Here is a 13,758-nt window from a genome sequence, read left to right as displayed (position 1 = left end):
AGGTTCTTTGGTTTCCATCAATATAAAATTTAAACTTACCTTTGCTTGGCATGGTTTTCTGAAGTTCACCCACGAAGAACTTCATGTGTACATGTGTCATACAATCGTCTCCTTTATCTGTTGTAACAGATAAAAACCATAAGTTTCATGGGTTTTCTTTGGTCAATAACTCTTAGAAAGAGTTTTTGTTTTTACTTATGGTGAAAATGAAATAATGGATTATTGAGTCAGAAGCCAGCAGCATAGTTTAAACATGTGGCTACATTTTTATATCTCACCATTTGTCTCGTTACCCAGACGTTGCCTCACCAGTAAAACCAGTAAGAGCACAACACACAGAGATACGGTCGATAAGCAGAGGATGATGGACCCAGGGACAGAGGTTATGGTCTCCCCTGAAATAATAATTGGTTTAGTTCTAAAGCAAAGACGGTCTTTTAACTTTCAGCAGAAGAAGAGTTTGAGCTTTTTGGTTTAAATTGTTGGTTTTCTCAACCAGGAAACCAAAAACTGAAGCTTAGAACTTTAAAGCAGACTGGTTCTGTACTTACAGAGCAGAGGCTGCATCATGGTTCCTCTCAGGGCCTGGGATGTTTCTCACTGCTGTTCTAGAAGGCACTGAAAGCCTGCCTTCCTGCTCTGGGTTTCAACGTCTTCTCTCTCTCTTAGAGGGTGCTGAGACGACCCATCACACATCCTCTCTATCTGTACACATGAAAAGGATTATCACAATCCACTTTTTTACCTTCTCATCAAAGTAAAGGAACCAAGGTAACATTTAGAGACTGGTAGCAGGTAAAATAGTGGCTGGCCTTTGAATCCTGGTTTCTATCTGATGGTTCTAGATCTGCAGACTTTATTAGCTGTTGGAGGTACTGACCAACACAGAAGCCAGTTAACTGAGTGACATTGTTCAAAGCGTTCATGCACAAACTAATAGAAGATTAAAAGAGCACTTATAGGTGCATTAAGATCATCTAAGGGCCAAAACCGGAATTAGATCCTGTCTGACTCATCTGAAGGCCTTCAAAGGAAAGTCTGCGTGAAATCTGCAGTCGTCAACCATAAGATCTGGACCAGATAGGGCAGAAAGAAGATCATCTGCTCACCAAAGTTTCCATTCCTGTGTTTTGCATCATCAGTTTCCTCTGTATCATCAGTTTAGGAGAATTATGGTGGACAGATAAATTCTGTTATTATAATTTGATTTATTTTTTTACTAATGGTGTTCCTTAACTCTACGAATTCCTATAAGTCAAACAAACTCTAGAGAATTTGTGGACATTCAGTTGTTTGGTCACCAGTTACCACTGAGCTCTTTAAATGTCTTCTTATAGTCCATATATGGGAAATCATATATAAAGAGGATGAAAGGAACTGCTTGGAATCTAAGGACCAGGCTGAACATGTAGACCCTCTGCTGTTTATGAGAGAAACTTGGAGAGATTCTGAGAAATTGTTAGCAACATAGAAAACCACCGCCAGATGGCAGCAGTGAGAGCATCATAGTCTGCTGGGTTGGCAGAGCCATGAGGTCACAGGTTTGATGCTCTTATTGCAAAAATGTTATATTATTGACTTTAATCTGTTTTAATCTACCTGCACCAAGATATCACCTACTCTAACAATGTCCTGTTCTGTGACAAACATGACTTTTTCTCTATGTAACACATCCAGAAACAAACATATGGAAATAAACATATTTTATAACAAACCAGAGAAGGGGATGTGCTTGTTTGTTCAAATAATGCTGATTCATATCTTTTTTTTTTCTTTTTGCTTATAATTGTCACGGCCGTCACTGTCATATTTGTGTTTCCCTTTTTTTCTTTATTTTTCCTCTTTCTAACTTCTTTACTTAGGCTGCATGTTCCTGTGTAGGGACCCGCCTACTTCCTGGTTTCTGGGGATCTGACCTCAGTCCCAATCATTGGTTCCCTCGGTTCCACCTCAACCAATGGCTCGTCACCTCCTGCTCATAAGGAGAGCTCACCAGTTGATTGAGGCAGCTTGTCACAGCCAGTTGACTTTGTTGCCTCGTGTGAACCAGACCTCGTTTGCAGTTAGCAGCTGCGTCTAGTGGAGTGGCTCATTTGGGTTTGTGTTTAGCAGCCTGTGTCAGTATCTATTGTTGTCTTTTGCTTATGTATATTTACTAGGTTAAGTTTAGATAGATGGTGGAATGAGGGCCAGAGTTCTCACTGATTCCCACACTGAGTTTTCCTGTTAGTTTCATTAGGTGTAGTGGGTGCTATGATCTCTGGGTTTTTCAGTAAGAATCTCCTCTGTTTAAAGGTATAGTTAGGCACGATCCTCCTTTTGAGGATTTCTTTTATTTAACTTTATTTTCACAGCACCCCCATCCACCCTCCTTTCGTTTGCTTATCGCTTGCACCTCTTGTTACCAAATAAATTATAATTTTATCAGAACCGGTTTCTGCCTATTTATTTATGCCCCCACTCCCCTAGACCAACAGAGGGTTGTAAAAATAATCAACACATTATACAAATTATTTTTTATTTACATTACGTCTTTCATAATACGCAGAGTGCATTTAGAAATGAAAGCTAAACTAGAGTAAAACCTGATACAGGAGCATCAACACATTGCATGGATCAGTGGATTTACAGGGATTCTAAGAAGTCTAGAGTCTTGCTGATCAAACTCACACTCCTTGACTGAACTGTAATATATATTTTCTAAATTACATTTTTATAGCAGAAACTGAATTTTAGAAAGTCTTCCCTTATGGTGCTGAGGTGAATGAAGGGATCAGTGAGGTGGATAGAGGTCGGTGACGGCCCACAGAAGAAAAAGAAGAAGAGGATGAGGATGAGAGGACGATGCACACATATATTTATACAGCTGTTGGATTTGGCTGCAAGAATCAGAGGGGAGCATATTTCAAAATAAAGGTACCAATATTTAATTTAGTAAATTTTGCAAGGTTACTTTGAATAGTTTGTTCTCTCTGGACTTTTAGTTTCAACACTGCAACTGTCATTAAAACGCCAAATCTAAGTCTTGTTTAAATCTTTCTAAACAAAATGCTAATGTTTGCGTATTTCCTTTAACTATGCCCAAAAATTTGTGAATCACCACAGCAACAACTGACTCAGCAGGGTGTATTACTTTGGACCAGAGATGAGCTGCCTTGCTTCAACCATTTCAAATAGCAAATAAATACCAACATTAGAGATAAAACAGCTTTATTCAGCATTTCATCCATTTCCACACAGCTTCATCAACACTAACTCCACAGTCTGATCTTACCAGTGACAGTGAGCTGGATGCTGCTGCTGGCTGCTCCCTCTCTGGACGACCAACACCAGTAAACTCCACTGTCATGTGAACAGGAAGCTGATGAACCGGCTGGTTTCCCCCATCCATCCCCACTCTGAGTCCTGGTTCCTCTGGTTGTGTTCCTCCATACAGTCCATCCAGCAGAGCTGTTGTTTTCCTCTTAGCTCAGAGACACAGTCATATTGAAAGAACTGAGACCTGCTGGGACTCACAGTCAGAGCAGCTGGTTTCTTAAGGGGAAAACAGAAGCCAAATTGTAAAACAGGCGAAAAAGTTCTGTTTTCTTTTAAATTGGGTGGAAGTTTACCAACCTGCATCATGTGTACAACACAATAATGTGGTCAGAACTGAAGAGAAATCCAATGAAAAGTGTTTATTTTATTACTCACATGGAACTTCACTCTATAACCACAGAAAGAAAAGGCTAAGATAACCTCTGATAGAGATGTCAGACTGTAAAACTGTTCTTTTTTGAACTTCTAATAAAGTTCAAAAAGTTTAAACAATTGAATAAAGAAGACTTAATAAATATCTGTTCACTTTTCATGATGATCTGATCCGAACCTGCCTACTTGTACTCGATCGGTTTCCTTCAGACAGCAGATCAATGCTCTCTAGCGTCTGTCATTTCTGTGCGGAGAGCCTCCTCCTTGAACGGATTCTGCTGCCTGCTTCCTGCCTCCTCACTGGGTTTGTTCTGCCATCTTTTTTCAACAGCATTTCTCATGACGATAGTTACAAAAGTTGCTTTTGTTAAAGCAGGCAGCATGGAGCGGTACTCACAGAGCAGAGGAGATGAAGAAGAATGTTTCCATCCCTTCAGTCGGACTAGTCGACGTGTTTTTGTGGCGGAACAGCAACTCAACTCTGTTCCTGTCACTGTGTCATTGTGGTCTTCTTCACCTCACTGTTGTCCTTCACCCACGGCACCTCCACCCTCTGAAAAAGAGCTTCTGTTTGACAGCCAGCATCAGATAGATTTAACTTGGTATTAAACAGATGATTTGAGTTTACCCCATCATTATGCCCTGCTTTGGTTATTAGAATAGTTTAGTATTCAGCTAAACTCTTTATGAAGAGCACTCTGTGTTGTTTCACACATCGGCTGACGCCTTCAGCATGACTCTTTCAAATGAAACTAAAATGGAACATGTTGCATGACTGCTGTAGAGAGCAGTTCATTGATGATACAGGTCAAACACAACGAGGGGGTGAGGTTATTTACAGGGAAGTAATGTGAAGCAGCAAGTATTAAGAATTTTGTTTCAGTTATTTAAAAAACAAAAAGCACCTTCTCTTCCCTCATCAGCTGCTTACAAACTTCTACCTAAAATGTTCTACTATCCCCTACTGTATCTCTCCGTTATGGATCTCAGTTATCTCCAAACAGGTTATTTAATAATCCTATGGATGGATGGATGGAGTATAGTATTAAACTATTTAACTTTTATTTAACCCCATAGAGGGTTTAAAATGAATTAACAATGTAAACGTTTTTAGCTACTGTAGCATCCAGCAGTGAGTCCTTTCAGTTATATTAAGACAGCTGAAGGTTTTCTTTGTCATGTTTCTTTTAAGGGATCTGACCCACATGCAGGAATCCACTCAGAGAACCAGAGAAAAGGTTTAACAGGTTAATTGAGAGCACGATGCGTGGATCCAGAGTTACTCAGAAGGCTGGTGAACCGGAACTGGAAGTGAGAAGGGAAGTTCAGAGTTTAGTTCAGGTTGCGTTGGAAACTTGGGCGACTTGCAAAAACATAGACTGAAACGGGACTCACGTTTCCAGAAAAAGGTGTCCTTCCCAGAATCCAGTCGCTGTGGATTATTCCAGAACTTGGTTGACTCATTGGAGGGTGGACAGGTTTTACTTAGGCTTGATTGGTTCCCTGAGGAGCAATGGAGCTGACTGCCACTTAGATTTCCAGGAGAACTTGAACGGCATGTGTGGAGATTTATCCCCTGCTCAGTGTGAAGCTCAAACGATCCTTCCAGGGGGAGAAGGCCAAAACATCCAGTTTGCAGGATGACTTCCTGACTCAGAGAAACAAAAACTCAGTTAGACTCAGCTAAACTCAGCTTGGCTAGAGTACCTAAAACTGGCAAACACTCTGGCGTCGACGTAGTGGCAGTCAGAAGCTTAAGAGTCCTCAGATAATGAGCCAACCATCCGCAGGTGTGTGGAAGGACCAACGAGAACCGGGCGCCACCTAGTGGTGGAAGGAGAAAACACAAACAACACAACCCACACAAACTGCATTCCTAGCATTTTATTTTTTTTTTTTTTTTTAGACTTGACAATAACCACTGAAGAAGTCCTTTATAGTATTAGAGCCATTACATCCTTTATGTTATCTCCTGGAACCTTTTTTTTTCTAATTCCACCAAGAATTCAATGGTCTGTTGTCATCCAGATTGGACTGTCTCCTAATCTTTACCTCCTTCCATCAGCCTATATCAGGTTATGTTTAGAACTTCGGCTTGGCTGCTGCAAAGCATTAATATAACTTCCTGTCAGAGGAAATGTGTTGCTCAGATAAACGTTATCTAAAGCCTAAATCTGTCCGTGGAAGGAGGAGCCTGCTAAAGAGGCAGAGCTTGCTCCCCATATGGGGAGGTTACAGGCCTCCATCCGCTCATCTGGGGTATAATGAGGAACATTGGCACTTTATGCCATAAGAGTGGAAATAAAGAGTAACTCTGAAGGTCCCGTGTAGTGGGGGTGGCCACCCCCCTCCACCCAGCTTGTAGAGGAAAACAGCTACAGCTTCCTGGTTTCTCCTTTCATTCATGTACCTCAACTGTGTGTTTTTTTCTCAGATTATGTTATCCTCTCTCTGCTCTCTCTGCTCTCTGCGCTTTAAACAGACCTCTGAGACGATCACAGAGCAGGTTTATTTATACAGAGACTAGATTCCACACAGTTGGATTCTATTCATCATCATCAGTCATTTAGGTCAATGTTGGATCATTCAGAGATCCTCACTGAACTTCTAGAGAGTTTGCTGCTCTGAGAGTAAAAGGCACGATGAATCCCCCAGTTTCTTCAGTTTTTTTATTCAGTAAAAAAGTATAAAATATCCAATATGTTCATTTCCACTTCATGATTTTGTCCCACTTGATGATTCTTACAATTTTATATCTCGATGTTTGAAGCTTGAAAAGTGAAAAAAGTTAGAAAAGTTCAAGGGGGCTCAATACTTCCCCAAGACACTGTAGAAACAAAGGCATTGATGGCGGCAACACAGCTGATATTTCTCTCCAGGATGGAGTCTCAGCCAAACAAGAACAGACCAGATGAAGCTACTATGATGATAAAAAACCAGAAAGAATTTAATGTTACAAGTTGAAGTTACAAATACTGCAGAATGGGAGAATAGAGATAGAATGAAGCAGAATAATCAAAAGTTACCCCTCTTGTCCTCCAGCACCCTAAACATTGCATCATAAATATGGAAAATAGCTCCGGATAGCCAAACTATTTTGCATGAGGTATGAGAGGTAGAGCAAAGGAGAAAACAAAGAGAATATTGTAGCAGTGACATTTAGAAGGCCAGTTTCAAAACATAAGAAATAGATGAACTTTGGTGTGTTCACTGCAAATTAAAAAAAGAGGAGGAAGTTGTACTTACCCTCTGATCTTCCCATTTTGTGTTTCATAGAAGAGGCCTTCGTCTCCATAAGGGAGGGGAAAGTAGGAAATGTAATATTCAAAAAAGACATTTGGTCAAAACTTTCTAACAGAGTCTATCAGCTGATGGAGCAGTTTGTTGCTCCATACAGGTTTTATCATGCGATCCATCAGCTGACTGTGTCTGAACAAGCAGCAAAATAGAGCTTTACTAGTCTAGAAGCTCAATTACTCCTCTGATTGCTCTGATTGTCACAGGTCACAGTCAGCTGGAAAATACTAACAGTAAAGGTGAATTTGAATTGAAAAAGCTGCCTGGGTGGGAAGCGAAATGTCTTCAAACTTGGAAACAAAGTCCTGTGGATTGCTTTTTTATTTTATATATTTTTTTGGAATGACTATGACCTGCATGACTGAGAATCTTCACCAACATACAGTTAAGGTGAGATTTACGTTCAATATTTTTTTCTTTGTTAAGATTTTCTAATCCTTTTTCTGTTGAAATGGAGCAGTGGGTGAAGCTTTATTAACATTGGATAATGAATCTTCATCCCTTCACTAAGATTCAGTCACAGATAATAACACTTTATGTTTTATTTCTCTCAGCTTTTACCAACTTTAATAACTTCTTTAAGATATTTTAAATGTCTCTCAACTTTCTAATGAATCATCTGAAGCTGTTTCAAGGGCTCTTTGATTAATTTACAAGATTCTATTACAAATTAATTTAACATTTAAACCTAATTGGATGTACGTTTCAGATCAGACAGTTTAATGGTCAAACTGGATCCAGATTTGTTGGGAATATTTCTGTTCCTCTTTGTTGTGTTGGATCATATTCTTATTTTTTCTGGGGTTTGTTTTAATACCAGCTTTAGGTAAGAAAGTTATGAAAGATTTTGGCTTTGTGTTATTTAGAGCAGATAGAGAATTATTCTGATGTTTTTGGTTCTGAAAAGCAAAGGTTTCAATAAAGGGAAACTGTTAGATGACTTAATCTACAGTCCACATCTAGAAATTTGAAAGTTCAGCAGAATTTGATAGAAATAAAGAAGCCACTGTACTGAACTGATGCTTGTTGGTTTTCCTATTTTCCACTTTTTACCAAAACTTGAAACAGACTGGGCCAGTATCAGTTCTCCATTAACTGGTGGTCTGGGTAGAACCCAGCAGTCATTTCTTACAGAGTTGAATAAAGTTACAGACCACGTTTCCAGCTGTCAGGTAGTGATTGTTATATGAGCAGACCAGTCTTTGCTTTTTGCTACCTTGGTTAATCGCAGCGTGGCGCTGTGTCATCCTAAGATGAGCTTTATCGCTGACGTCGAATAATTTGCCATATTGCAAAATGGCCGCTGACACACATGTCCTTTACATTTTGCTCTTAATCTGCTTCATCTTGTGTCTTTCTGCAGGTGAGTTAATCTGTCAAGTGAAATACAATAGTATTTTAATCTTATCTTAGAAAAGAGATTCAAGTTTGCTTTAGTGTATCATTAGTTTGCATGTGGCAAATATGTCGTCGACGATTCAAACCACGGGGTGTGGTCACAAAACATTAGATTAAAATTACTCAAGCAGGAATATTCAACATCTAATCTGGTTAAAGAGAATCAGATCCGTACGATATAACTTGTCTGTTTTCTGCGTGGGTTGAGGCCATTTTCGGATTTAATGATCCTGAACCGACATCGTAGTATTTTGGCCCGTCAGCAACTTAAAGCTCAGCCTCTCAGCTAGGTTTATAGTTACAATGAACAAATCACTGATTGAATAAATAAATGAAAATAATTTTTGTCAGATAATTCTACACAGTATGAAACTTAGTTTTGTGTTATGTGTGTGTATGCACAAATTATGCAAATGCAATCTATCTTCCTCATTTCTTGTTTACCTACAGATCCATGCTCATCTAAATCAAACATGTGAACATAGAAATCAGTATATTGTACATTGAAATAAACACATTCACAGTATCTGTTCAATTTTACCGTAACCCTAACCCTATGCATGCGCATGCTTGTGTAAAAAGGATTTATAAAGCTTCTTCAGAAGGAAATTATGGTTAATATCAGGTGTAGGTGGCCCCAGACTCACCCTACAGGGCCCTGGATAGAAAAAGGGGCAATGTGAGCCCCATTATCGAGAGGCACCCCAGATCACTGGGACACAATGAGTCCAGAAAGAAGGATAGCCGCACACACCAGAGAAGGGCAGACAAGAGCACCTGCAGCCCGACCCCCGGGGGCAAAACCCCAAAGGGGCCCTGTCCCTAAAAGGCCCAGCCCTGGAGGCCATAGTGCCGGGTTGCCAAGGGGCCAGAGCAACAAGCCCATGTGCTCCCCCAGCGACCGCTTATGCCCAAGGTGGATCCGAACGAGAGCCAAGGGGTCAGGGGCCGGGGCTTTCAACCCTCCTAATTGGGGACCCCACAGGGCAAGGATGCAGGGCATGCTTATACACTGGAAAAAATCTAAATGTAAATAAGTCATTTTTTCTTAAAATAAGTGCATTTTTTCTAGGATTGAGGAGGTAAAACAGACATATTGTCAATGGAACAAGACAATTTATACTTAAAATAAGAACATACAGTTGCATTGTCTTATTTCAAGTGCATATTATCTAATTATCTTATTTTAAAAAGTAAAAATGCCAATTCCACCTCTTTTACCTACTCAAAATAAGGATAAATACTTCATTTAAGAAATTTTGTACAATATGTGTCCTTTAACAATACACTTTTTTAAATGTATTTATTTACAAAAAAAAATTCTTAGAACATCTTGTTTTTTTATTCCCAATTTAAGGATACATACTGTATATGAAATCACTGGAAAAAAAATCTAGATAAGTCAATTTTTCTTAAATCAAGTGCATTTGTTCTTGAATTCAGGAGATAAGTGAGAAACTTTGCCAATGGAACATGACAATTTATATTTAAAATAAGAAAAAACAATTGCATTATCTTATTTCAAGTTCATATTATCGAATTATCTTATTTTAAGTGAGTAATAATGGTCATTCCGTTGGCAGATATTATTTACCTACTCAAATTAAGGGTAATTACACTTAATTTAAGACATCTTCACTTATTTCTAGATTGTTTTTTGCAGTGATGATACTGGCTATTCTTTTTGAAGAAATAATATTAATGAGAATAGGATGCACGTTTAACTAATGCAGCATTTAAAGGGATCAGACATTTAGTTTATTGACTTGGAAAAACTAGTGATCTCTAAAGATAAACCTCTGTTACATGCTTTGCCTCCCTGGACCTGTTTACAGACCAGTGGTGCAGCAGACCTGTTAAACATCTTTTTCCATGTTGTTTCTTTTCCTGCAGATCAGACCAACATCACGACTCATCCTGAGACACCGTCATTCTGCCATGCAAAGCTGGTCCTGGCAATGCTGTCTTAGTTGTACAGTGGAGCAGAAGTGACTTTGTGATAGAGGATGTTTTTCTCTTGAGAGATGAGCAGATTGATCTGGAGAACCAGCATCCATCCTTTAGGGACCGGGTGGATCTGCAGGATAGACAGATGAAGGACGGGAACCTGAATCTGGTTCTGAAGGACGTGGTGACGGATGACAGGGGAACATATGAGTGTCGAGTTGTTCTCAGAAGATCAAAGCGCAGAAGGAGAGGCTCTCTGCACACTGCTCCCATCAGCACCGTCCACCTGGATGTTGCTTCAGGTGGGTCTTTCAGTTCTACTGGGGATCAGAGCCTATAGCACCTCTCTGATTGCTGGTGTATAGTAAGCCCTTCAACTCAAACTGAGCCAGTGTCATAAAAACATTATACTATCATGCTACCTGGTAGCCAGAGGGATTCCCATCTGGCAGTGCCAGTCATGCCCCTCTGCTTAGGCCAGTACATGTTGAGGTCCATCTCAAGTTTGCCAATGCCCAGATGGAAGATCCAGATCAAGACTGGGAGAATATCATGTGGCTAGTTTAAACCAAAGTAGAACGTTTTGGCAAAAACCCAACTTGTGTTTGAAGTAAAAGTGGAAAGGGAAATACTGTGAAGCATGGGGATGGCAACATCATGCTTTCAGGTTGTTTATCTGCAAAGGGGAGAGCATGATTGATCTCTATTTAGGGAACAATGAAAATTCACTTTTATTGTACAATTTTTAGCCTAACCTCTTGAGTGAGAGCATTGAAGGTGGCTGGGTGTTCCAGCATGACAATAATCCCAAACACACTGCTTGGGCAATGAAGGAGTGTCTCTAAAAAGCTTTTTACGTTCCTGGAATGGTCCAGCCAGTCTACAGACTTCCACCCCATAGAACATTGGTGGAGGGGTGAAATATTTAGTTGTTTGAATACACTACAGTGTGATTTCGATTTTAAGACCTCACTCCTTCGTGGTCAATCCCCCATATTAATGTCTACAAAAGCACAGATATAACACCTTTTCCAACAATAAGGTTTAATTTTAGCCAAATGAAAATGGTACTAAGAAGAGTACAGAGAATCAAATATACTCCCTATCACTAGTTAGACCTGAAGTAGCCTCTTGGATGAGGGCAAAAACGTCTTCTAGAAAACTTCACATCCAGTTGGCTAAACGTAACCTTTCAAGCTTGACCATGACCTGGATGACTGAGAATCTTTACAGACATGAAACAAAATAATGGTAATTATAAAAACTCTCCAACAGTTCTTGGTCACATCAATTATGGCGTTGACCTTTAATTTGCTACAAGGTAGCATCATTTGTTGGGGTTGGATTTCTCCCAATGTCAGGTTCAGAACTCAAGGATCCAGTATTCAGCTCAGACAGACAGATTTTTCAGAACTTTTACTGAAAAGAGAATTCAGGTGCGCAACATCAGCGTGTAAGGCAAGAACCTCTGCTGGTGGAGACAGCAGGTTTGTGACCACGTCTTTATGCAAGTGGATGATCACGAACGCGTGGGTCAATAAATTTAGTCTGAGTCCAGAGGTACAGGATGGTAACAGCCTGTCTGCTGCCAACGTGGCACAGCAGTCGCTGCTCTTATCGGAGGACAGGCAGAAGATCAGAACCAAACAGGCAGATGAAGCCAGGATAATCCAGAGGGTGAAGCCAAAGCCGTGTCGGAGACATGTTCAGTTGTCAGAGCCAGGAGGTCAGAGATCAGCGAGGAGCTAAAGGAGAATCCAAGACAGATTTGGGTCATAGTTCCAGGTACAGCACACAGTGGGGCCTACAGGCTGGACGAGGGCAAGCAGACTCGGTGGTTGGAAAATGGTTCCGGTCATTACATAAGCAGGCAGGGATCAGGCAGGAGTCAGAAGACAGGTCAGGCAAACAGATCCAGATGGGGACAGCAGGGCCAGTGGTCCAGAGGCAGAACAGGTCAGGATCAGGTAATGAGAACACAGGTACTCTAGAAAAAGTTTCACCTATGGCTCGAAATAGTCTGGCACTGATGACTGGTCTGAAGGCTGGTTAAATAGAGACTAATGCAGGTGGATCAGATGAACAGTAAAGAGACCTGGGCGGAGCTAAGCAGGTGTGTGAAATGAGTAATCAGACCAGGCATCAGTGCTGAGATCATGACACCAGTGTGAGTAAAAAAGTTTCCAACAGTGATGTGAGAATGTGAACATCTCAGATCACGTTCTGTTTACAGTATTTTCTGAACTAAACGATGCCACTGATTATAAGGCCCAGTGTTAATAAACAGTCTGTTCTCTGTTCTTTCTTTCATAGATTAGGCCCACCGGACTATAAGATCATTATCTATCTTCAACTCTTTCTATAACATTGATTCATTAATATTGAGTTCTCTTACAGCTGCTTCGTTCCCATGTTTTTCTGTGTGTTTAAAACGCTTGAGTATAAGGTCCGTGTCGCACACAGCAATATTGTAATGAAGCAAAGTATGTCTTGCTTCGCCATGGTACTGACTACAGCAGCCCTAATGCTGCAGACGCTGTGGATTTGTAGTTTGCTAAAACATTTTCATGCAGCGCAAAATCACTTTGGGTCAGTGAGCATAACCAGAAGGAATCCACGTATAGGCGCTAACTCTTTAAAAGATTAAAGGCTTCCGAGTGTGCTTTATAGTATGGTACTAAAGTTATGTAGATTCAGATGTTCTGAGAGCAGTGGATGGTAATCTTCAGTCATCTCCTACCTGAAGATCAAACTAACACCTACTTCTGTTTTGCAGGAGTCAAGAAAGGTGAAACCAACAATGGAGACAACCTTGGACATCTTGGATTAAAGGCAGCCTTTGTTGTGATTTTCATTCATTTTCTAATCTAAATACATTTAGATTTTAATTCTTCATCTCACTGAATCATTGTCTGTCTTCTTCTTAGTCGTAATGTTATAATCACTTTATATCTCTGTACATTGTTTTAAGGACCCTTAACCTCTTACAGTCTTACAGGTGTCCATCATATTTACAGGAAACATGTTGAATGAATAAAGGATTACTTGTTATAAAAGGAAAAACTCTATTGATTTTGAGATAATAAAGCTTTATTTGCAATTGCCTCGGTGACTTTTTGTTATGTGTAATATTGGCTGATTTAATTTTAAAAATAGTTTTCTTTTAAGGTTCAGTGATTTATCTTTGTGTTTCTGTTGGGTTTGTATTATTTCCAGTGTTACAATTCTACAAAGACTTTGCAAATAATTTCATTTACATCTAGATATCTAATAATTGTAGCCCAAACGTTGTTTTTTATATCATAAAAACAGGCTGAAAGGTGATTAATATATAATCATAATATAACTTTTGCTTTATTTCCTCAAATTGTAAACATAATGTAAGGTTAAAACTTTTACTTAACCTTTATTGAATATGTTCTATTT

Source organism: Cyprinodon tularosa, unplaced genomic scaffold, assembly GCF_016077235.1.
Source record: "Cyprinodon tularosa strain WSP-4 unplaced genomic scaffold, ASM1607723v1 ctg631, whole genome shotgun sequence".
NCBI lineage: Eukaryota > Metazoa > Chordata > Actinopteri > Cyprinodontiformes > Cyprinodontidae > Cyprinodon > Cyprinodon tularosa.
This window is presented reverse-complemented; position numbering follows the sequence as displayed.